Raw genomic sequence first — 24,279 nt, 5'->3', positions numbered from 1 at the left:
GGGCTGACACTTGTGCAGTTAGTGTGGGTGCACTTATTGCTGTTTAAGCGCAGTAAGTACAAAGCGCGGCACTCTTTAGTGAAAGGATCTTGTCGTGTTTTTTCCCAGGTTCTTACTTCTTGGATTGACTGGTGCCGAGGGTTGTGGTGGGCAGAATCTTGGAGGAAGATGGCTACTTCTTTCACAGTGACACCTACTGGCTGTCCAGATGTTGGCTCTTTGAGCAGCTTGTATTGAGAGCCTTGGTATTTACTCCCAATCCTGGAGGGCCACCAACAGGTCAGGTTTCAGAATATCCCCTCCCAAATATAGATAAGAGAGATTTATATACAGTGGAGGTGGAAGGAATGCACATTTCTTTCATGAATATTCATTATGGATACCCTGAAAACGTGATCTGTTGGCATCCCTTCAAGACTGGGAGTGAAGACCAAGGATGTAGAGAGAGCTGCATTTTGCTCTTTAAGCCCAGGAAGTTCACAAAAGTGTGGGATGGGGAAAAGAGGATTGGAATAATGCTGGAGACTGTGCCTTGAGTGCACAAAGAGGGGCCATGGTGGTGGAGAATTTGAAGTGGGCAGAATGGATGTGCCAGCTTGGTCTCTGTTACTATCCCCCTCCCCACTTTTACAAAGCCACGTGGCCATGCCATCCCAGCCCATTCACTTTGAATGAGCTGTGCCAGCATTACCGCTCCTGTAGCCGCTAGTGCGGCTTTGTAAAAAAAAAAGGGGGGGGTATGAGAATACTTAGAAAAAGAAACAAGGACAGCACTTGGAGTTTGGCTGTTTTTCTTATGGGTATGAATGGAGTGACTTTTATGACCTTCATGGAAGGTGCATGTACTATGAACCAGATGTAATCAAGGGTTTCCATGTTGTGCCTTTGAGAGAAAAAGTTTATTGTGCCTAGCACTGTGTTTGAGAAGGGGAATTTCACTGGATGGTGGATAACCATTTTAGAATACCATAAGCTCCTTTAGAATTGTAATTGTAAGGATTTTTTTTTTTTTTTGTGGCATGACTCTCAATCTAGCAACTACAGTGGACCAAGCATGCAGGTCATGTTTGATAGATGCTGAGTGGAGTTTTATGCTGCATGTCCTTTAAACCAATAGTACTGGTTAGATTTAATATGCTTCTTAGCTCTGTTGCTTCCTTGTGTGGCCTTATTCTTGGGTTTCGTTCCTTTTTTTTCCTTTAATACATTCTGTTTTTATTAAAGTTTGGTATAGCTTTAGGATAAAAGCTATACATTTTTCTTTTTTTTTTTTTTTTTAATAACCACAGTCTTAAATTTTACAGAGCCTTTCTGAAGCCCACATCACGGTTATTCATGCTTTTTATACTTTTAGATGTGTCTGTGTAAAGTCTGCCTGAAGGTTCTGATGGTGAACAGCACATGAGCACCATGATGCTCTGAGGTTCATAAGGATTGGGGAAGGCTAAAAAAGAGACACTTAAACACTAATAGCGCCTCACGAATGTAATAGGAATCAGAAACCTAAATGGAGAATTCTAATACGCTTGCTTATATTACCAGCTGAATGTAGTAAGATAATGTGTCAGTATTACTATGTTTAAGCCATTTTAACTAAAGAAGCTGTTCTGTAATATCAGGAATGTATGAAAAGTATAGGCCCAATATTCAGTTCTCCTTAATCAGGTGGGAGAGGCTCCAACCCGATTAAGCAGCACTGACCTTAACAAACCTGGATATTTAGTGTCACATACAGTGGTGGAAATAAGTATTTGATCCCTTGCTGATTTTGTAAGTTTGCCCACTGACAAAGACATGAGCAGCCCATAATTGAAGGGTAGGTTATTGGTAACAGTGACAGATAGCACATCACAAATTAAATCCGGAAAATCACATTGTGGAAAGTATATGAATTTATTTGCATTCTGCAGAGGGAAATAAGTATTTAATCCCTCTGGCAAACAAGACCTAATACTTGGTGGCAAAACCCTTGTTGGCAAGCACAGCGGTCAGACGTCTTCTGTAGTTGATGATGAGGTTTGCACACATGTCAGGAGGAATTTTGGTCCACTCCTCTTTGCAGATCATCTCTAAATCATTAAGAGTTCTGGGCTGTCGCTTGGCAACTCGCAGCTTCAGCTCCCTCCATAAGTTTTCAATGGGATTAAGGTCTGGTGACTGGCTAGGCCACTCCATGACCCTAATGTGCTTCTTCCTGAGCCACTCCTTTGTTGCCTTGGCTGTATGTTTTGGGTCATTGTCGTGCTGGAAGACCCAGCCACGACCCATTTTTAAGGCCCTGGCGGAGGGAAGGAGGTTGTCACTCAGAATTGTACGGTACATGGCCCCATCCATTCTCCCATTTATGCGGTGAAGTAGTCCTGTGCCCTTAGCAGAGAAACACCCCCAAAACATAACATTTCCACCTCCATGCTTGACAGTGGGGACGGTGTTCTTTGGGTCATAGGCAGCATTTCTCTTCCTCCAAACACGGCGAGTTGAGTTCATGCCAAAGAGCTCAATTTTTGTCTCATCTGACCACAGCACCTTCTCCCAATCACTCTCGGCATCATCCAGGTGTTCACTGGCAAACTTCAGACGGGCCGTCACATGTGCCTTCCGGAGCAGGGGGACCTTGCGGGCACTGCAGGATTGCAATCCGTTATGTCGTAATGTGTTACCAATGGTTTTCGTGGTGACAGTGGTCCCAGCTGCCTTGAGATCATTGACAAGTTCCCCCCTTGTAGTTGTAGGCTGATTTCTAACCTTCCTCATGATCAAGGATACCCCACGAGGTGAGATTTTGCGTGGAGCCCCAGATCTTTGTCGATTGACAGTCATTTTGTACTTCTTCCATTTTCTTACTATGGCACCAACAGTTGTCTCCTTCTCGCCCAGCGTCTTACTGATGGTTTTGTAGCCCATTCCAGCCTTGTGCAGGTGTATGATCTTGTCCCTGACATCCTTAGACAGCTCCTTGCTCTTGGCCATTTTGTAGAGGTTAGAGTCTGACTGATTCACTGAGTCTGTGGACAGGTGTCTTTCATACAGGTGACCATTGCCGACAGCTGTCTGTCATGCAGGTAACGAGTTGATTTGGAGCATCTACCTGGTCTGTAGGGGCCAGATCTCTTACTGGTTGGTGGGGGATCAAATACTTATTTCCCTCTGCAGAATGCAAATAAATTCATATACTTTCCACAATGTGATTTTCCGGATTTAATTTGTGATGTGCTATCTCTCACTGTTACCAATAACCTACCCTTCAATTATGGGCTGCTCATGTCTTTGTCAGTGGGCAAACTTACAAAATCAGCAAGGGATCAAATACTTATTTCCACCACTGTACCTAAAGAGTACCGCTATATATCCAGGCAGACCATCTCAACACTGTCTTGGCAGTGCCAGGGTGGTCTGGAAGCAGAGTCTGGGCAGAAGTGGGAGTTATCCAGGTAGCTATGTGGCTAATTATCCAGATAAAGTTAAGATAGCAAAAAAGACTGTCCCAACTTTATCATCTGGGTACTGGATTGAGTATCGTTGGTAGCTGGTGCCTGTTTTGTACCCAGATAATCCACATTGGCATCTGGGTATAGAAAGCCTGTAGCAGCTACAGTTTTCAAAAAACGCTGACCACTGCAGCCTGGACATTGTCCCGTCTCTTTTGCTTTCTGTGAATAGCTTCATAAGAAATCAATTTTTTTGGAAATATTTTTGCTACAGGACAAAGATCAGTTTCTGCACAAACGAAACCGAGCTCATTTCTTCTATTTAATTGCCAAATCAGCAAACAGTGATGTTTCCACAAAGCTAATGACGCCCTTTCTTAAGGCATTTATTGAAAAACACCACCAGGTTTTGATTTTGTGGGTCTGGAAGATCAACAGATATACGGTGATTTATGAATAAATGTGTCTGCAAATAACTATCAGTTTTTCCATAACATCTTACACAGGTTTAGCTTGGTACCCCCTGTATTGTAGAAGTGTTTTATGTGACAGAGTATAGATCTAATCCATTGAATGATTTTGTTTTATAGAACTATACCTAAATTATCATTTCTCTTCAGTGGCTTGGATTTTAGGGTGTGGTATTTGATGGGGGTTCTCTTTGCCTGTGCTTGAGCAAGGCCCTCGGTGTTCCTCAGTTTATTACTATCCTTCATTCCATGGTGGTGCTGGAATTCGTTGCAATAATTTGTTTCCTGCTCAATAGAAACCAGTCCTGCAGCTACCTAGGCAATATTCTCTTATTTTCTATATTCCTCCTCCAGGTCATTATAGTGACAGCCCTCAGCTGGGGCCAAAGACCAAGGCTCTCTTTGAGTACTGCAGTTGTGGGCACTAAATGTGGTCACTAGGTGTCAGCAGTGAGTAATATCTGAGGCTCCTTCCAAAAACCCCCACAGGAAACCCAAGTCTTCTGGATGAAAGGGTGTAGCAACACCGCCACTCCTCTCTTGTACAGTATTTTATGTTTTGGAAGTCAGCCTTCAGTAGATTTTTACACAAACTTCACCAAACATTTTGTCTTGTGACAGTGTATCTTTAGCAAAAATTTCCATCATGTTTCATCACACATTTGTTATCAGACGATGCTTTAGTATAAACATTGCCTCCTTTTTTTTTTTCTTTTTTTGACTGATTATTTGTGGAGAACACAATACGTTTTACAGTGTTCAACTAAAGGGAGGAATACATTGTACACCCCTATATTTAATGTAAATCTGTACAATCCTTTTGCCACCTGAAACAAGTATGTACTGCATTTATTTACCATGTCTTTTTCTCCCTGGTGGGTTTGCTTAAGGAGTTTGAGGGTTGGAGGAGTGTGTCCCCTGGGGTACACTCTCAGTGCTGCTCGTTAAGGGTTGGAGGGATGCATTTTCTGGGATACTCCCTCAGCTGCTGGTTGAGGGTCAGAGGGGTCAGTCCTCTGGGAAACAGTCAGTGCTGCTGGTTGAGGGTTGGAGGGATCTGTCCTTTGGGATATACTCTCAGTGTTTCTCATTGAGGGTCGGATGGGTGTGGTGCATTCTCTGGATACACTCTCAGTGCTTCTCGTTGAGGGTGGGAGGGGTGCATTCTCTGGATACTCCTTCAGTGCTGCTTGTTGACCACCAGGTACTGCCATAGCTGTGATCTTCCCTCTTTCGACATATCTGGCAATGCTCATATCTCAGCGTATCTAAATGACAATAGATTCACATCATATTTTTTCACATTTCAGTGCTCAGTGCTATGAGTTGAGAAATGGGGGCTGTCCTGTGGTATCTCATGTTGATAGGGTCTTGCTTAGATGAAAACCAAGTCTGTTGACAGCAGTCAATACAAGACATTTCAGTAGAACAGAAGTTTGAGGACTTGTGATGTTACCTACTTGCATAAATCTTTAAAAATGTGCTCAATACTCAGTTGTTTACAGTTGTTGATGTGGATTCATATCATCATATTTTTTTTCTTTTTTTCTGTGCACCATATTTCAAAATTATATTTTTAAACTGTATGAGAGAAATGGAAATCTGAAGGTGAAAATCTGCTGTGTTTTAATATTTTTCTCAGAAGTTGCACAGGCTTTGATGTTAACGATTGGATACCAAGCGGATGTATTTAAAACCCTAGAGCTAATGCAAAGTCATGTAATCCATCTCCTGTTCTCTTAGAAACCACAAGTGAAAGAGAATCTACCCTTTAATAGCCTTGGAAAAGTCTTTCTAATAGCTCTGAGCCAAAGCTCGTCTATTGCCATTTAATAAGCTCAGGGCAGACATTTTCAGTTCCTTTTTGGTTCATTTGGGCGTTTTTCCACTTGGTTTCACATATTGATTTTAGTAATAAAAAAATTAATGCACATTGGAATATTTTAACTTGTACTAATTGCAGAACACGGCTGCTAGACTGCTCTGTCGAGCACAGCATAAGGATCATGTGACTGCACTCCTGAAAGAGTTACACTGGCTTCCAGTATAGAATTCAGTTCAAGGTTTTAGTTATGACACACAAAGTCTTACATCAAGGAGTCCCTCTTTATTTGAATGCACTGGTCATTTCTTGTACCCCTACCCGCCCCCTAAGGTCTCTGAATAATGATAGATTTGTTCTACCACCCCCTTGGGTTGCAAGATGGAAATCCACAAGACAGAGTGCCTTCCATTTCTTGGTTCAGCACTCTGGAATTCCTTGCCGTAATATATTAGACTCAAAGGAAAATATACAACCTTTCAAAGCTTATTGAAGTCCTACCTGTTCGAATTTGTTAGAAGCTGAGTATTTCTTAGTGATATTTGCTGAAACGTGTAGACTGATGCAGTAAAGCAGATGAATGAACGATTGGTTATGGATATTTTCTTGTGTGAGTGACGGTCTTCTCTCCTTTTACAGAATGGCATTCCTGTCCCATGGCTCGTATTTTCTGTTTTTATTCTAGTTAATTATATAAACATTTATTTTATTTATTTATTTATTTATTTTATTGCATTTGTATCCCACATTTTTCCACCTATTTGCAGGCTCAATGTGGCTTACAGAGTATGGTTATGACATAATCATTCCATTATATCAGATACATTTAGTGGTGTGCAAAGATTAAGTAAGGGAAGAGAGATGGTATTTGCCTTGCAACCTTAGCAGTATTTCAAGTGTAATAAACGATAATCAGTTTTGATGCACATTAATGTGTGTTTAATTGATTTGGCATTCTGTAAGGGACCTTTTTACTATGCTGCGTTAAGCAGCTACTGTGGGTTGTACTATGTGGTTGACATTAGTGAGGACCCATGCTACTGCCTACCACGCGTTAAAACCACCCAGTGTGGCAGCTATTTAATGTGGGTAGGGGTGGTGAATAGGTGTGACAGAGGCAGAGTGGAGGAGTGGCCTGCTGTGACAGCTAGCACATGGACCAGTACCATACACTAGCTGTCATGACTTCTGATAGCATAGTCATGTTATCAGCAGTCCGACAGCATGGCTGCCTCAGTGAAGCCACTGCTGCGGTCAGTCCTTCACTTTCTTCCTGTTGATGCGGTCCTCTGACTTAGTATGTCCCTAATTTGACCACCCTGATCTCTCTCCGATCAAAGTTCTCCCAATTCCCCCACCCCCAATATGATTCCACCCAATTCGACACCCCTTCCAATCCATTCCCATCTGCCCAACAGAACTCCCATCCACTCCGACACCCCCTCCCCCACAGAACTCCCGGGACTTAGTCGGGGGCCATCCCTGGTAGTCTAGTAAGTAGGGTAGGAGCAGTCCATCTCTGCTCCTGCCCTGTCAGGCCCCAGGTGCAAAAATGGTGCCTGCTGATCCCTAGTGGTAATCTTGTGGTACTACTGCAAGGAGGTCAGCCTTGCATATGAGGGCAGTAGGACCACAGGACTTCCACAAAGAGTCAGTGCACACCATTTTACACCCAGAGTTGGATGGGGCAGAAACAGAGGGGGACTATTCCTGCCCTGTCCCATTATAGACTACTTAGGTAAGTCCTGGTGGTTTTCTGTGGAATTGTGTAGGTGGGAGAAGCATCAGGGGTCCTCAGCTGGGTAGTGGGATCAGATTGGGCATGGAGGGTTTGAATCAGGGGGTGCTGAGTTGGGGGGATTGGATTGAAGGAGGTTCTGTTGGGCAAGGAGATAAGATTGGGGGTGAGTGAAAGAGGAGGATTTGATTGGAAGGGTGTTGAGGGGAACAGATTGGAGGGGTGTTGAGTTGAGAGGAACTGGATAATGGGGCTTGGGAGTTTGGATTGGGAGGTCAGGAGCAGGAATCAGTTATGGGGCAGAGGGTTCACTCCCACAGTAGAAGTATGATTTTTTTTTTTCTTGGTGAGTGCCACACGTGTTGTCTGGCATTGCAGGTCATGTACTGCCATGTGGGACGTGTCTGCCCTGTCGAGTAAATGCAGAGAAGATGTTTGACATGTACCTTGTTTTTACTACACAGGCTTTACATTTACTGTGTGGTAGTTTTTGCAATAATTGCCAGTTTTCAGTAAGGTAAATTCAGATGGATGGTTTTAGTTTTGCTTCCATTGATGCTGGTATCAGCTCATGTGATTGTTTTAATATTTATTGCATTTGTACCCCACATTATCCCACCTTTTTGCAGGCTCAATGTGGCTTACAGGGTGTTAATTTGGTATGATCGTTACATAGTGTTAGATACAATCGGTAATAAATTGGAAGTAAAAGAGGAATTAATGTTTTCTTTGGTGATATACATTTGTCATAGTACCTGTACTTTTTAAAATGTTGTCTAGCTTGCAAGACTGTCAGGAGTTTGGTGGATTTCTTCAAGTTTTTATCTTGTTGACAAGCTAGCTTCTGGAGAACCCGGGTCTCACACTATCTCACCAGTGTCCTGGGCACTGACTAGCTCTCAGGGTCGGGCACCCTCGACCTGGGCCTTAAAACATAAAGCCATACATAGTCTTTTTTCTTTTCTTACTCCTTGTACTGAGCTGGGTGCAGGCCAGGGCCAGATAAAAAATCTGGTAGGTCGTAGGGTTTGAATTATCCACTTTCCTTCTATTTTCTATAGTTCCAGGAGTCAATCACTCTTCCTCTCAATGAAAAGACTTCAGTCTAGGTTTTTTTTTTTTTTAAACACAACAGGAACTTTACTGAAAACTGCTGCATACGGCAGTTCAAATCCTTCCAAAATAACACAGTTGATTTGTAATCCAACTTGATACTGGTGTAACAATAACTCCAGAGCCAAACTCAGGGATATGGTGTAAATCTGTTAGTTCAATTTGTGATCCCACAAATTCTGGGTGGAACAACCTTAGATTGTGGCTGTAGCACTGATGTAACAAGCAAGCTTCCTATGGTCCAGACCTCCCAAGGAGTAACTTTCCTGGCTCTTAACAGGCTCTTTCCTGTTCCATCTCCCAGGCTGGGATCACCTACTTCCCACCTCAAGCACTCCTCGTGTATCAGATTAAGTAAAACCGTAGCCAGGTGGTTCGCCATTATTTTAGCAAACAGCTTCGCCTCATAGCGATATAGGTCTGTAGGATTCCGGTCTTGTAGGGTCTCAGCCTGGCTTAGGTAAAACTATAATTTGAGCCATTGCTAGCGAAGGGGGCAGTGCTTCCTCATCCACACATTTATTGAACAGATTAGTAAGAGGGGGGATAATTTCCAAGCCCATCAATTTGTAAAATTCTGCCCTAAAGCCATCCATTCCTGGTGCTTTCATTAGTGGGCTCTGATTTATCATCACTGGCACTTCGTCTTCTGAAATTGGATCATTCAAGTGCTCCCTCTCTTTCTGACTAAGTGAGGGCAGCTTTATGTTATTTAAGTATAAGTCTCCTGTGGGTTCATACAGCTTACCGTAATAATTATAAAAAGCTTCGCAAATGCCCTCATCTGTGTGGACAACTTGTCCCGTACTATTCTGGATTGTGAGAATATTATGTACCCCTCCTCGCGGGCATGCAAACCTCGCCAACAGCCTACCTGCTTTATTACCATGCCTATAAAGTTGATATTTATAATATGTTTGTGATTTAGTTGCTCGCTGATGTAAAAGCGAATTCAATTCAGTTTGTATTTCTCACAGCTTTTGGCGATATTTCCCTGTATGAGATTGCCCATAGCGCTGCCGGGCCCTCCGCAGTAGAGTCCCCATCCACAATATTTCTTTATCCCGAGAGACTCTTATGTAGTGTGTATAGCTTATAATTTTCCCCCTAAGTACTGTCTTGGCAGCCTCCCAAAACAACACCGGGTCCTCTACATGTTCTACATTAGTTAATTTATAACTTTCCCATTTATTCTGGAGTCACTCTTTAAATGCTGGATCATTATACAACTCTAATGGGAATCACCACCTACCCTTGCCCCAAAGACCAATCCATCCATATCCATGCATGATCTGAAATAGCATAAGGCCCTACTTCTGTTTTTTTTCACCCTACCAAACTCCCCTCTAGATAGCAGCAAATAATCGCTACGTGCCTGTGTGGCATGTGCCCTAGATAAGTGAGTATAGTCTTTGTCTGAGGGGTGTAACTCCCTCCATACATCGACTGCGTCCAAAAGAAGACTCAAATGAAGTAAACCCTTATTCGTATAATATGGTGAATTCTGCACTGATAACGAACAATCTACATTAGGGTCCCATACCACGTTAAAATCTCCGCTCACCACTAAAGGGGAATACTCTTTTGAGATTAACAGGTTAATTGTGGTCTGATAAAATTTCTTATTGTACTGATTAGGAGCATACAGGATGCAAATGTAAACTGTACAGTGATTAATAGCAGCTTGGACCAATATAAAACGACCCTCTGAGTCTGCCTTTATTATCTGTGCTTTTTCTACCAACCCCTTTTTAAACAAAACTTCCACCCTTCCCTTCCTCCCGTGGGATGCCGCTGCCAAACACTCTCCTACCCACCACATTTTGAATTTCCCATATTCTAAGGCATTAAATGATAAGTAGTAGTAGTAGTAAGGCGTGTCTCTTGTAGTAGGGCTATGTCAATTTTACATCTGTGTAATTGTTGCAAGATTTTTGAACATTTAACTGGGGAATTTATCCCACCCACATTCCATGTCACCAAACGTACCATATCCAAACTTCAGCCAATTCTATTGACGTAACATGAACTACTGTACCCAATAAGGGGGGACGTTCCAGCCTCCGTCCACCACCTAACCAACACACGAACCCGCATATATGATTCCCCCCAGTCCCCGCTTACACCACATAATAGCTTCTGAACTCCCACCCCTCTCCCCTAGTCCCACCACTTCCCCCCTCCCTTCCTGCCCCAATATTAATGCTCCACCCAGTGGAGCAGTCACATTTAACGCCCCCCCTCCAATTTCCCACAGCTAACATTATGCAAATCATTTTAACTGTTCGATGAAATTCACAACTCACTGCCCTTCCCCTACTAACCACACATCCTCTCAGCCCATCCCTACCACTTCTTCTCCCTCCTAGCAACATAAACCTTAGTCCAAATCTTCCCCTATCCCAGTATCCAGCCTATCTTTATATTTAACTCCTTACGTCTCCTACACAACACAAAAAAAAAGCGTTTTAGGCATAATTAAATCACCCATGTTGCTATCCCGTTGCCATCAATCCACAGTGGTCAACCATCTGCAGTGATCAACCATCTGTCCCCAGGTTGACCACTGCAGATCCAGCAGATAGTGTGCCAAAAGGAGAGGAGGGTAGTGTCCAACTACACCACCACCACCTCTCCTATAAGGCATGGAACCTTCCTCCTTTAGATAGTCAAAACAACAGCTTCTGTTAGCTTAGGTCTCCCCTGGTTTCTCCATCGAGGTCTCCAAGCGTTGAAGGAAAGCCCGTGCTCCCTTCACTGCAGTATATGATTGGACTGTGCCATTGTAAGTGATCCTGAGGGTCGCCGGATACAGTACAGCAAAATTTATTTTTAGAGTAAATAGTTTTGTGCAAATAGGGGAAAAAGCTCTGCGCTGAGCTGCCACTCCCACTTAGTCTTGGAAGAACAACATTTTCTGATTATCATAATTCAGCATCTTTCCTCCCCGTATTGCCTGTAATATAGCTTGTTTGTGAACAAAGTTCGAGATCGGTAGAATTATCACTCTCAGTTTGGACTGTGCTGTTTGTCGCTGCCCCAGTCTATGCGCCCGCTCCACCCTCAAAGGGCCACTGCCAGCTGATAACTGCACTTCTCCTGATAGCCACTGTTCCAGAAAGCTCAACAAGGTTTTCTCAGGTAAGGACTCTTCTGGGAGGCATACCAGGCGCAGATTATTCCTGCAGGACCTATTTTCAAGCTCTTCCACTTTATCTTCCAATATAGTTATCTTTTTGTGCAATGTGCTCTGCATTTCCTCCACAATCGTGACCCTGTCTTCTACCTCGGCCACACATTCCTTTGATAGTTCTTCTAGCTGAGCCTGCATGCGCCCCAGTTTAGAGTCAATAGGGGTAGAGTGCCTCTCTAAAAGCTCTTCCATAACTACAGTCATTTTGGATGTAATCTCTGTTACCCACGCTGAAGAGACTGATGGACCGGCTGGGCTTGAGGGTGCTGCCATTTTGTCCTCCGCAATCTTCCCTCGGGTCTTCTCTTTGTGCTCCACTTTCGCTGTCATAATTAAGAAGATAAACAGCCTAAACTGTTGCAAGAATGTTCCAGCACACGGTGTATCTCAAATACTGAAGCCAAATGCCTGTTGCAGTTGTTTAAAACAATGGGGAATAATAAGAGGCTCAGAGGAACTCAGCTCAGTGTCGTCCCTCGAGCATCGTGTCATGTGACCCCCCACTTTTTGCATTGTTTAATGCTTACTGGTTGGTAGTGAAAGTCTAGCATGCATAGCTCTGCTCCTTTCCCTTCTTTTACTCACCCTAAAACTGACCTCCATAACAATATTATCCAACCTCTGACTTTGCACAAAGTAAGTGGGAAAACTCGGCTCTCATTGCCTGTGTTACTGCAACCCTATACAAACATTCTGGAGTGTTCTCACTCCTCCTACTGCGGGCAACTAAGAATAATTTGTGATGTGCTCACTACAACCTAATAACTCATCAAGCACCAGTGGTATGGATATGTGGTCTATATTTTATTATTTTACAAGGGCATGACTGAAAGGTGTTTCTTTTTAATGTGTTAGTGCTTTGTCTTCCTGCTTGTGCTCATGAAAATGCATTTCTAGAATTGGGTGAGCTGCTGCAGGAGCTACATCCTCAGTCGGCTGTGTCACCGTACTCCTCTCCTGTCCTGCATTAGTTCAGTTCCAGTGCTGGGGTTGGGTAAACAACAGTATTCACGGTGCCCAGCCATGTGCAGGCCACGTTGCGAAGTGCACTTTCTGCTGGGAGTTCAGGTGATACCATCAAGGTCACGTCAGTTGAGATTTTTTGGGTAGAAACAAAATGGGAAGGCCTGATAACTACATGAATTAGTTTTGAAAGGCAGCTTTAATAATGAAACCGACCCATCTACAGTATGTCTTCTCCAGGGATATGTGTCTGCCTTAGCAGGTTATAAAACATTTTTTCCCATACACATTGTTCTTTAGCTGTGTTTGGGCATATGCCAGGGGTGTGCTGGTAAATTGTTAACAGGGGGCTCTCTCTCGCCAGCAAAGTAAAAGAGAATTCAGGAGGGGCCCAAGCCCACATTTTGGGATCCATTTGTTAAAGTAGCCATGGAGAACCGGCTCCCAAAATTCTTAAAAACTTAACAAACGGCTCTCGAGAGCCTGTGAGAGCCTGCTCCAGCACACCACTGGGCATATCCATTTTATTTGGGTCAGAAAAGAAAACCAGTAAATTTGACATGTCTTTCAGGAAAATAGGGGTTAGGGGAAGGAAGATCTTTTATCACTGCCCTGTTGTTGTCATGCAGAGAATTAGGGCAATCTGTGACTAGATAATAACAGAAAATCAACCATTTCCAAAATTGTGCTGCCAGTGAGGTATCTGCTTTCAGAGTCAGATAACTTATTAAGCGTCGTCCTTCCCTGGACATAGTGGCGTCTCATGAGCTGTTGTCTTATTGTGTAGACGAGCTAGATGGATTGCTCCTGGGCTTTGCAGAGAGCCCTGGAAAAGTAGCTGAGATGGTTGTAGTTTTCTTCCTAATGTTTAACTTCTTGCCTTTTCAAAGGCATCTCCTCATAGAAGCCCCACTTAAGGACTGTTGCCGCTGTAATTCTCTATGCCTCATTTTCTTTACTACTGAGTCATTATGTGCCAGACTAAGTGACTTGTTAAACAGCACAATTATCAAAAGCAAGAGCTAAGGATGATCAAGCCTCCGAAAAAGAAAAGCACCTATATACATGATGTAACATGAAATGGAACAGCAAGTGCCTGGAACATGATTTTAGTTTAATGATTGTGCTAGAAGAAACTCTTTGGTGATTTAGGCCACAATGCTCAAAGCTTACCTTGCTTGCAACTTTTGATTTAGACTGGTTGTAGCCCGTCTTGCATGCACGTTATTCAGCGTCAATTCACAAAGGAGTTCTACGTTGCTTTACTGCTCGCACTAGCAGCTGACAGTAATCCTATGCTAATGTTTTACAATGGGCTCATTAGTATTAAAATAAAAATTCCACGTGTTGCACAGAAAGGTTTGAAGCTGTCGTTGCATGAGGGCGGCTTCTCGGTGGAGCAGCCTGCTTGCATTTTTAAATAGTATCTGTATATGTGTGTGTATTATATGCAGTAGTGTTAAAAAGTTGTGAGGAAAAAAAAAAGGAAACTCCATGTGACGTCAGTGGACACGCACCTATGACGTGGTTGTCGCCTTTTCTTTTTCCTGGGCATGTATAGAACATCGACGCTTTCTGCAAAACTGTTCTGCACATGTGCTAACTGTACAAAGCAGATCGTTAATAAACCAAAATATATTTTATTGATATAACAAAGTTAAAATATGCATACAATAGCCCATATGCATATAATAGCCCGACACAGGCCATGTTTCGCCCAACTGGGCTGCTTCAGGGGCTAAAAGACAAGATAATAAATAAATAATAAGTGGTAGATCTAAACATCTAAATAAAAACCATATAATGATAACATAGAATGATAACATAGAAATTACATAAATTAAAAAAGGCAGCATTAAAAATATAATCAAGTATAAATTTGTAACATCAAGAACCAAATGACATTAAAAATATGGTCACATATAAATTTATAACATTAAAATCTATAATCATTTGGTTCTTGATGTTACAAATTTATACTTGATTATATTTTTTTAAAGTCGCGTTAAAAAATGGATTGGTGCGCGCCCAAAACCCGCTCCTACACTACTGCAAGCCATTTTTCAGTGCACCTTTTGTAAAAGGACCCCTTAGTTTTTAAATCGCTTCATGGTCTGAATTCAGAAGATGTGGCAGAATCACTAGTAATCCCATCTTCTGGACATCGGTTATCCTACCTTTTAAAGATATACGTCTCAAGTCTGTTTATGAGAATTCATTTTCATATCAAGGAGCAAAAATTTGGAATGTGATCCTACGGGGAAATAAGAAGTTTGTCATCCTATTTATTGTTTAGAAAAGCTTTGAAAAGCTTTGAAGAGTGGAGGAGTGGCCTAGTGGTTATGGTGGTGGACTTTGGTCCTGGGGAAGTGAGGAACTGAGTTCAATTCCCACTTCAGGCACAGGCAGCTCCTTGTGACTCTGGGCAAGTCACTTTATCCTCCATTGCCCCATGTAAGCCGCATTGAGCCTGCCATGAGTGGGAAAGCGCGGGGTACAAATGTAACAAAAAAACCCCAATAATTTGCTGTTGTCATGTCTTGCGGAAATGCTTTTTTAAGTGTATTTCCCTCTACTTGAGGAGGTCCATCTTTCTGTAAACCGCTATGAATCTTTCAGGAAAGCTGGTGGTATAAGAGACACTAATGCAATAGAATAGATTAGCCAATTTAATAAAACAAAAAGCAAGATTTTATAACATGTGGAACAGTATTTTAGGACATCCAACTCAGAATAAGGTTGTCGGTACATCATTGGTGGTTGTACTGCCGGTCTACAGCCTGTTCAAAAATACATGAGAATTGAATGTCCATGTGCTGGAGATATCCAGCATGAACATCCATTTTACAAACTGCAACGTCCAAACTATGACCGAGGCTAAACAAGGGACATGGATGTCTCTGTGGTAGCAGAGAAACATCAATCTTATAAAATGGTCACATAGAGGATCCATATGAAGTGGAGGAGTAGCCTAATGATTATAGCAGTGGGCTGAGCACCAGGGAACACTGGTTGAAATCTCACTGCAGCTATTAGTGATTTTTTTTTTCATTGTGAGCCCTCCAGGGACAGAAAAATACCTATTGTACTTGAATGTACACTGCTTCGGTAGCATTCAGGCTTGCAGACAGTGTATAAGAAATTAAAAAAAAAATTGCACAAATGAATATCCATAGTTCCTGAAGCTGTCACAAAGCCCAGTATCCCTGACCAGTTTCACATTCGGGTGGGAGTGGGGGGAGGGTCAGTAACCATTGGGGGATTGAAGGGTTGACTTAACTTAAACTCTCAAGAGGAGAGCTGCTCAATTGGAGCACTTTTCTATAACCTGGACATGCCAAGTACCAGGTCTAAATACCAATGTCCATCGTTTTGGACATGGATATCCCTTCTCCTCCTGATTAGAGTTATCTTTTGGCCACTCCCTAGTCCTATCCAAAACACACCCAGACCACATCCCCTTGCTAAAAGAACATACTGTAGTTTTAGACATCGGTATCCTGGCTTTACAAAATCAGGATTTTGATGTTCATTTAATATGAATATCTAAATGCTGTTTTTCAGAAGTCCAAAACACAAATAGAGCTTCTAAAATAAGGACTGTAGTTTTCTTGTCGTCATAAGCAGACAAATCCAGAGATTTGTGGGTTATGGGTTAGTACAGTGGACTTTGATCCTGGGGAACTGAGTTTGATTCCCACTGCAGCTCCTTGTGACTCTGGGCAAGTCACTTAACCCTCCATTGCCCCTGGTACAAAATAAGTACCTGAATATATGTAAACCGCTTTGAATGTAGTTGCAAAATACCTCAGAAAGGCAGTATATCAAGTCCCATTTCCCTTCCCTTCCCCTACCAACAGGTGGAGATAGAGAGTATCAAACTGAACTCTGCCACATAGGACGGTATGCTCCTTGGTCAGTCAGTGTTCTCTATCTCCAGCAGGCAGTGGACGATCTCTCACAAGCGCCTAGTTTCTCCTGCTTCTGTGGCTCCTGTTCCGGGTTTTCTGGTTCAGCTGAGCTTGGGGGGGGGGGGGTGTCTAGTCTGGTAGAGGTACCTGACTTGGGGTACAACTGGTGGTGCCAGGTTCCTCTCCCCCCTTTCCCTCCTCTCCTGCCACTTCCTTCCTCCTCCTCCTCACATAGTAGTAAATGACAGCAGATAAAGACCTGTACCCCTAGGGTGCCTGGTTGGTGTCAGGGGGACCAGTGCACTAGAAATGCTGGCACCTCCCATGACCAAATGGCTTGCATTTGGTCGTTTCTGAGATGGACTTCCTTGGTTTCGAAAATCGCTGAAAATCAGAGACGACCATTTCTAGGGACAACCATCTCTAAAGATGACCAAATTTAAGGATTTTGGACGTCCCTGGTGGTATTTTCAAAATGAAAGATGGTCGTCCATCTTGTTTCAAAAATACGGGTTTCCCCGCCCCTGGATCAGGACGTTTTGCGAGGACGTCCAAATTGAAACGTGGACGTCCCTTTTGAAAATGCCCCTCAATGTATCTCATTATTTGAATATTTCCTTCTGCTATAGTTGTCTTTTGCCTATGTCTGGATTATTCTTGTTTTACACTAACTAGAGTGAATTTCTTTAAAAAATGCAGTAAATACATCCTAGTAAATTAAATATAAAATTTGCTACAAAGACTACCCCACCCTTATCAGTTTGAGGTCATTTCCAGTATGGTAGGTACCAGGATCATCTAGCGCCCCAATTGGTGAAATTTCACAAATGTTATTGTTCCACAGATGGATTGACTGAATTTCTGGTTGAAAAGTGGTAGGAAATAACTTTTTCAATAAATCTCTTTGTGATTCCCCTGTTCTTGAGAGGTGGCTGTCAAATGTGAGGCACCTCTAGGAAGGTCATTCTAGAAGACCGTGACTAGGTCTTCCTCTAATGACTCAGAGCTAGGAAACTGCACAACTGTCTACTTGTTCACAAATGGTCATTGGGGGGGGGGGGTTGCTTCCATCTTCCTTTTACATGAAAAATAAAGGTGGGAAGGCAGAGTTGGAGCAGAATGGTGCTTTACATTACTGCTTACTGATAAGAAATTTGCTTAATGTACGGGTACATGTTTAAGCAGTTATATTGATTTTTTAAGATCTTTCTGTATAACATTAATTGTATTGCTCAGAGTAGCATTTGGAACATTAGCGTAAGATGTTCTTTCTATTTGGTAAGGTACTACACATGTACTCTAATTCTTAAATGTTTTCATTTAAAAAACTTATATCCTGCATTATCTAAAATTCTAAGTGGGTTACAACTTAGTGTCCCTAAACAAGATACAAGTTGTGAAAAGAACTCGTGTGAGGCTGTTGCAAAACAAAAAACTCATTCCAGTGAAATCGAATATTAATGCTTCCTCTGAGGCCTCATTACTTCCTCCCTTGCCCACTACTCCTAAATCTGTCCATCAAGCCTGGATTAGAAGTTTCTTTCTCAGAGGAACAAGAGATTGCAGGAGTTGTACTTTTCCAGTTTAGATTTTTGTTACTGGCCTGATGCCAACAGGTCAGGGTTGGTTTCAAGACTTCAGGTTGTTCTTTTGCAATCCTGAGCCCCACAGGGAATCGGCTCTTTCATCAATATTTAAAAAAAAAAAAAAACAACTTATTTAGCTCCTTTCTGCAAATTGTGTGGAGAATGGATTTGTTTTAGTTTTATGCAAGTAGGTGAGGATGTGTTGGGGAGACATTGAAAAACAAAGTGGGAAGTGGACCAGTGACTTCAGGGACTAATATTGCGTCTGTTTTTGCATGGCTGGTTGTAAATATTTAGCTTGGCTACTTATTTTAAGAAGACGGAGTTAATGATTGTGAGCTTGAACAAGAGCTGTATATGTACTGCTAAAATTGTTTATAAGGACAGTTCTGTTCTCATTCGCTCTTCAGTCAAATACTTGGATGTTGTTTCAGCTTCAGATTTTTCAGCATGTGGGGGCAAGTTTTAAAGTTATCAAAATTGTGTGTTTGTTGTTTTTTTTTTCTTTTTTAAGCTACACTTGCTTCATAGGATTAAACCCTTTTTAGTAACTTCCAATTTTAGGACTGTGCTTAAGATGTTAATTCTACCAGTCATGGATTACTGCAGTTTGTTCTAAGTAGGCCTTCCAGAATATTCCCTGCGACCATTACAGTTAGCTCAAAATGCCGTCAGTGGCTCTGCTGATTTTAGGTGCTGGCACTAGGGAGCATATTAGTCCTGCTTTAAATGTTGTTATACTAACTCTCCATAAAAGACTGAGCACTGATTGTTGGTTCAGCTTTTTAAAGCATTGTGTTCTGAGAAGCAGTTTGATCTCGCTGCATTATTACTTTGGCATAACTCCTTGCGTCCAGTGAATTAGTCAGCAAATTGAGCTGGAGTGCCTTCTGTGCTGATTGCCTGTAAAGCAGTTTTTTTTTTCCATTTCTACAGCTCAAGGTTGGAATACCTTACCAATGGGTTTTCCATCAGCTTTGGATTTGATGGCGTTTAGAAAGAAGGTGAAGGTTCACTGTTTTGTGATGACTTTTACTAATTACAGTATATTTGATAGCTTTGCTTTGTTTTTGGCTTTTATTGCTTGTACATACTATGTCGTTCTTTGTCTGATTTTGGTTTTGCTTTGTTCTTGTTTTTTGTTACTTGTACATTTTGGACAAAATTCTGTATATAGTGTCGATAAATGAGTGCTATGTGAGTTGAGAGCTGTTTATAAAATAGCGCCTAGCAGCGGGATCCCTGCCTTACTTTTAGGCATGAGAATTTACACTAGCTGAAACCTGGTGTAAATCCATGTGCCTAAATCAGGCTTGGATCGGGCGTATTCTGTAACAGTGAGCATAAATTCTTGGAACCCCCCCCCCCCCTTTTGACCTGCCCATGGCCATGCTTGCACTAGAATTTATGCACATGTCTTTATAGAATACGCCTAGCACTGATAATTGGTTATTAGTGCCCAATTATCAGTACTAATTGGTTTGTCATTCCATTAAATTGTGCACAGATTTTGGGCACCTGCCCAAATTTCCATGGGCAATTTTGAGTGCCATATTTATTTATTTGGATTTTGCTCACACCTTATTCAGTGGCAGCTCAAGGTGAGTTACATTCAGGTACACTGGATATTTCGCTGTCCTCGGAGAGCTCACAATCTAAGTTTGTACCTGAGGCAATGGAAGTTTAAGTGACTTGCCCAAGATCACAAGGAGCAGCAGTGGGATTTGAACCAGCCACCTCTGGATGTCAAGACCAGTGCTCTAACCACTAAGCCACTCCTCTACTCCACATATAGAATCCAGCGGGTTTATGTTGTTAAGAACATAAGAAGAGCCATACTGGGTCAGAACAATGGTCCATATAGCCCACCAGTATCTTTCCAGCAGTGGCCAATTCAGTTCACTGGTACCTAACAGAATCCCATATAGTAGCAATGTTTATGCTACTGATCCAAGGGACAAGCAGTGGCTTTCCCCATTTCTGTCTCAGTAGTAGACTGTGGACTGATACCTGCTTAAGATGTAATTCTACAAGGAGCTGCTAGATGTAGGTGGCAAGAATACACATAAATGCCAGTAATCGAGACATGTACGTATATATGTTGACAATTTTCTAGCTATACGGTATTCTGGATTATGTGCCAATATTTCATGGGGCATACTTTACAGGTGGGCATTCGTGTGGGCAGAGTTTAGGGAGAGCATGGGTGGGGTGCACATAGGCGCGAGCAATTACAAAATGATCGGGCCTAAAATATAGGGGCATTTTTTTAACCTATTAAGCTAATATTCTGTAATGAAAAGTAGGTGCCTACTTTTCCGTACTTGGTGGGCTCCAAATAGACTTGTCTTTAGCTCTTTAAAAAAGGTGTCCCTTTATAGAAGTACCTTCTTACCCCCTGATATTCAAAGCTATTTAACTGGTCAGGAATGGCTCCTGGCCAGTTAAATAACGTTTAAGCGTCTAACAGCGGATATTTAGTGAGAGATAACCAGTTATCTCCTGCCAAATATCCCAGTTAGCGGCTAGCCGCTAACCTGCTATATCACGCGACGTAGCCAGTTAGGTGCGGATATTCAGCGCCAAACTGGCCATGTTGAGCTGTCAAAATAGGCTGCTTAAATAGTAGGCCTATCTTTGATCCCTAAAACGTTGACCAGGTAGCACTGAATATCGTCATAACTAGTTTTAGCGGCCAAAATAAACCTGGATATTCAATGCTGGTTGCCGGAAATGGCCCGGCTTCAAATATCTGGGTTTAATGCCGGTGGCGAAAAGCAAGCACGTTGCCTATCGCCAGCTTGAAATATGCACAATAAACTATGTATATCCATAGATGTAGGGCATATAGGAGGGCATTTTATAAAGACGCCGGAAAAATTGTCATAGAGTGCTAGTCTATAAACAGCGCTCCGCGTTGAGTGTCATTTCTAGAATAGCATTTAGATCCTATTTCCGTGCCAAAGGTTGGGTACTTCTGTTGTCTCCTCTATTACCTTTTATTGCCAGTATTTACATAAGCTGAAACTTGGTGTAAATGCCGGCGCCTATTTCCAGGCATTTTGGCACTGAAACGGGGCTGTTCTATAACCCCACAGGCAACATTTAGGAATACCCCTGCCACTTCCCTGGGCTAGGAGATTTAAGCACATGGGGTTATAGAATAGGGTGAGGGGAGATGCACACAGAAATTTCAGTTTTTGCCAATTAAGTGCAATAAATGTTGCACTTAATTGGCAATAACTGAAATTTCTGTTGCAAGTAATTGCCTTGAAAACTTATTTGCACACAGATCTTTGATCTGTGCTCAAAGTTTGGTGGCAAATCTTGGTGCCATATATAGAATCCAGGGAGTGATGTACATTTATATATCTCGTTATAAAAGAACATACTTATATAGATATACATCTTGTTCCATTGCGGCCATTTGTGAAATCACTGAAGCAGCTGACAAAAAACACAGAGCAGGACCTTTGTGATTAATTTAAGTTTGGTCAGGATGGATGTTTAATTATGAAGAAACCTATAGAGCCTGGCTGTCTGGAGCTAACTGCCTGCATGCTTGTCCTAGCCTTGACAGTGGAGTTAAATCAAGACAGCTTCAGTAGACCTCTTTGGGGGAAGGAGCTGGGAGGGGGGGGGGGGGGCTGATATTGGGGGAATGACTTGTGCTGTTCAAAGGTTGAAGCAATCTGCCACAGTTCAGTTGTCAGCAGAATTCAGTGGTTCATTGGGATTGTGCAGGAAGCTTTAAAACAATTTTTATTGCTTAATGAACTGATAGCATGATAAAGGATCTGTCAGCAGAACACTGTAAATGTTGAGTCAAGGATTGCAGTGGAGCTACTGATTTCTCTCTGCACTTTCTGTGGTGGCTATTGAAGTCCAGAAGTGAACTGTAGCACCACAGATAGTCAGAGTCAGACTTTATACCCTGCCTCAGATAACTGTAGGTTTTTAGTGATAGCCGTTTGAGGCAGTACTCTCTGCTCAGAAGTTTTCTTTATCTTTCTCTCTGTTTTTTTCTCTCTCTCTCTTCAGAGTAGAGAGCTCTTGTGTCCTATTTTTAACAGTCAGGTTCGTTTGTCCAGAGCAGGGGACCTGATATCTTTAGAATGGTAAATCTGCAACTTCTCAGAGACAGCCTGAGTATTTCTGTTATCTCAATCTGTGTGCAACCTGCCTCAATGTCACAATTAGTAAAAGCACTGCAAGCTTACTCATAAATAGCCAAGCTTTACAAGAAAAAAAAAAACAGCTACGAGGAGCCTGGGAGTTAAAGTAGACAGTATCTTATTATTTAAAGATCGCACATATCTCTGGTTGTTAAAAATCACTTTGCCAAATTAAAGCTTTTAAAATGACTTTGGTTTTTTATTAGATTCTCAGGATTTAGAGGTATGCATCCCCTGTTACAGTACCTCAGCACTGGATTACTGCAGTAGAATCTGTTCAAAATACAAATGGATTGTCATTTAAAGAATTTGTGGTTTTGGGCGAATTGAACCGGCTTCCATTTGAATTTGGGATTCAGTTTAAGTTATGTCTTACACCAGGAAGATGCATCATATTTAACAAATTTGTTAGTAAAATATGTATCTTGTTCAGCAGCGATCACGGACATCTAGCGTCTGTTTCCCCTACACCGCACTGAGCGTCTTTTTCAAAATAGCAAGTGCTCAACAATCCCAAGCCCATTTATCCACGTTAAGGTATTTTCTATACACAAAGGCCCCTGAGGCAGGCACTTGGCTGAAACACGGTGCCGTGTCGGGCATTACCAATAAAGACCTTTTCTCCACAACTCCGTCTTCCTGTTGTTTCTGAAGGCACCTTGCTGATCACACTACTCCTGTGTTTGGCTTAGTAAAATATGAATCAAGAAGATATTTATGCTGTACACAATAGGCCTTTTTGGTGTTCCTTTCCAATGTACACATAAAATGTTTGGTCTCAAAGATGTTAATATTTATCGGGCCTAACTTTTGGAACGAGCTTCCCCTTTGAGTTGTGTTCCCGACTTGTAAACAAAAACTGAAAACTTGGCTATGTAAGAAGACATTTAGGATTCAGTTCTGAAAATAAAAATGTGCGTTAAGCGCTATTCTATAAACGGCACTCCAAGTTGGGCGCTGTTTATAGAATAGCGCTTAGCATCGGGATCCGTGCCCAATTTTGGTTGTGGGGATTTATCCCATTCTGAGCCCCGGTGTAAATCCCTGCGCCTAAATTAGGTGCGGATCCCTTGAATTCTATAACACTGTGCGCAAATCCTAGAAACGCCCTGACCCGCCCATGCTCCTCTCATGCCCACACCCCCTTTTTGGATTTGCATGGAAAAATTTACACGCACATCTTTATAGAACAGCAACTATAAAGTTGCACTTGTAGGTTCCAATTATTGACAATTAGTGTCAGTAATTGTTAGCGCCCAATTATCAGCGCTAATTGGCTCATTTAGCAATTTCATTGTACGCACCTGCAATTTTGAGCACTATATATAGAATTAGGGTGTCACTCTTTCAATCTATAATAGGTCACCTAAATTTAAGTGTATAAATGGCAGTAATGTGCCTAACCACTTTTCTGTGTTTACGCTCTCAAATAGCTTAGCATGTAAATGCAAAGGGGAGCTTTCATATGAGAAGAGCATTAGTGAACCATAGGCAGGGCAAACATTTGCATGCTTAACTTATAGAATTCTGCAACTTTTGCTATAAATGTAGAGTTTAGGTGCTAGCATTTACACCTGGAGTAAATGTTGGTGTCTAAATTTAGGTATTTTGATGTGGGCTTGCACTAGCATGTGAGTGCTGTTACAGAATTTTTTTATTTATTTATTTGTTACATTTGTATCCCACATTCTCCCACCTATTTGTAGGCTCAAAGTGGCTTACATAGTACCGGAGAGGCCTTTGCAGGCTCCGGTGTGAACAAATAAAGGGTGATGTTGTGATAAGGTCAAATTCATGTGGCACAACCACATTAGGGAATCGGAGAATGGAAGAGTTGTGTTATGTCCATTACGTGCTTTAGTTTGGTTGTGTTGCAGAGA

The 24,279-nt window shown here is 42.1% G+C and overlaps 1 protein-coding gene across 1 annotated transcript in view; it reads left to right on the top strand.

Annotated features, from left to right (window-relative positions):
- EPB41L3 (erythrocyte membrane protein band 4.1 like 3) overlaps window positions 1–24,279 on the top strand; it is a 529,614-nt gene that overhangs the window by 3,928 nt on the left and 501,407 nt on the right. Inside the window, exon 2 of the mRNA XM_030213128.1 lies at window positions 19,167–19,228. The gene's annotated coding sequence lies outside the window, so the exon portion shown is untranslated. The remainder of the gene's footprint in view (window positions 1–19,166; window positions 19,229–24,279) is intronic.

This window comes from Microcaecilia unicolor, chromosome 1, assembly GCF_901765095.1.
Source record: "Microcaecilia unicolor chromosome 1, aMicUni1.1, whole genome shotgun sequence".
NCBI classification, from domain to species: domain Eukaryota; kingdom Metazoa; phylum Chordata; class Amphibia; order Gymnophiona; family Siphonopidae; genus Microcaecilia; species Microcaecilia unicolor.
The sequence above is the reverse complement of the archived record's forward strand: the minus strand, read 5'-3'. Positions and strand labels throughout refer to the sequence as shown.